This window comes from Calidris pugnax, unplaced genomic scaffold, assembly GCF_001431845.1.
Source record: "Calidris pugnax isolate Ruff unplaced genomic scaffold, ASM143184v1 scaffold94, whole genome shotgun sequence".
Classification (NCBI taxonomy): Eukaryota; Metazoa; Chordata; class Aves; order Charadriiformes; family Scolopacidae; genus Calidris; species Calidris pugnax.
The window spans coordinates 695,180-697,100 of record NW_015090822.1 but is presented as its reverse complement, the minus strand read 5'-3'; positions in this window follow the sequence as shown (position 1 = coordinate 697,100).

Below are 1,921 nucleotides of genomic sequence, written 5' to 3'. Positions count from 1 at the left end.
TAAGTTTGCATTTGCCTGATCATGTTTAATACTCTTTAATACTTCTTTTGGTTTTAAATCTGAAGCCTGATAGTTCCATTTCAGGCCTCTGGTTCCTGCCTTCTGAGAAGTCATCTTAGCCATGACTTTATCCACAGTGATCATACCCCTCAACCACTCTTTCCCGAGCTGAGACAAATGCTGCCCTAGTTACTACCTTGTCATTAAAAAAAAGGCCAATTCATACCTTTCCACAATCTTGCCCATCTTGCTTTGAACCTCCTCTTGTTTACGCAGCTTGGACAGAAAACTGTCAGTTTCAGTGCTGCTTACATAATTCTGACAGAAGTCTTCAAATGCTGAAAGTTATTAGATAAATGTTTGCTGTTAAACTTTTAAGAAAATCAATACATACCTATTTCTACTGCAATCGTTTCTTTCAACGCTTTCTAGCATCTTGCCTCTTTTAAAACAGAGCCTGCGTTTTGGACAAAGCTGTTGGACAGTGAGCCTGTAATTTTCAGGGTCAGCTTACTTCCTTAACTCAATGTAGCTTATTTTAAGGAAGCTACTTGTCCACTCTCAATGTCATAAAAAACCAACAAAAAGCTGTGTTATGAAGTTACCGTAGCAGACAGGAAGTTCTGTTGCTGACCTGAACCCGAGAACACACATAGTCGATAAAATGCTCAATGCCAGATACGTTTGAAGGGGCCCCATTGAGGAGAGTAGACAGAAGAGACCACCAAATAGAATGAAGTTTATGAAGCAACAAAGCTTTATACAGTTTCAGAAACAAAGCTGATCAATTCTAGCTGCTTATACATCCTTACCATTTCCAAGTGACCATGACTTGGAAGTACCAAATATGATCACATATTTGGGGGAAAAAAATATAGCATTGCATTTTCATCTAGAACAAGACAACTGCAGGAATTGTATGTGTGGGCATTTCTTGCTGCTAAGGCTACGATCTGGGTTTCATGCCTCAACAGCAGAGTGCCAGATGAGAGGAAACAGCTTGTTTAAAATTGCCCAGACAAGGATTACAGGCTTCTCTCACCGAAAGAATGATGTATTTTCAGCCTAAATTCTTTCCCGCATCTCCTTTTCCAAAGACCCTTCATCTGTTGCTATAGAGACCATTTCCACTCCTCTCCCTCCTCGCACAGGTTCTATTCTGGGTGATCCTACCTCGGTGCCTCCTGCCCAGGAGCAGCCATGGGGCACTAGTAAAGCCGAACATCTGCCACCCCCCTGGTAGCAGAATTGCTTTATATTTTTACCCACAGACCCAGTACACAATTGGGAGGATAAGCCGTAGCTAACCCAGCGCATGAAAACGTGGGCGTGCATCTCGGCTGCCAAACCTACTAGGATGCCTTTTTGTCCTTTAAAGGGAACCGTCACATCAATCACACCCCTCATTTATCTTTTTTTTTTTCCTTGACTTGGCTGTAATGGAGATTATTAGAAGGAATAGGGAAACAAAAAGGATTCACCGTCCCTTTCCCGGTCGCTTTTGCAGAGATAACCCCTCGCCCGCGCTGTGCGCCGGGGGGAGCTGCTCGCTCGGCAGCAGCCAGGGCCGGGGAAGGCCTGAGCGGCCACGACCGTGCAAAGGCAAAGGGTCCGGGGCAGGCCAGGGCCGGGGCAGACTGCGGCCTCCGCGGGTTTCCCCTCCAGAGGCCCCAGGACCCACCTCAGCCGAGGGGAGCGGCCGCCGCCCCGGGGCCTGACAGAGGAGGCCCCTCTTCCTCGGGCTCTCGCCGCTCATTTTGTACTGCACGTTGTTTGGGGTTTTTTTTCCCCCGCTCGTCGGGGAAGAGGTGTTTGGGAGGGAGGGCAGTGAGGGGGCGCCGGCCGGGGCAGCCCCGCGGGGAGGCGCGGCCATGGCGGCCTGAGGGGACGCCCCCGCTCCGCCCCCCCCCCCGCGCGCGCA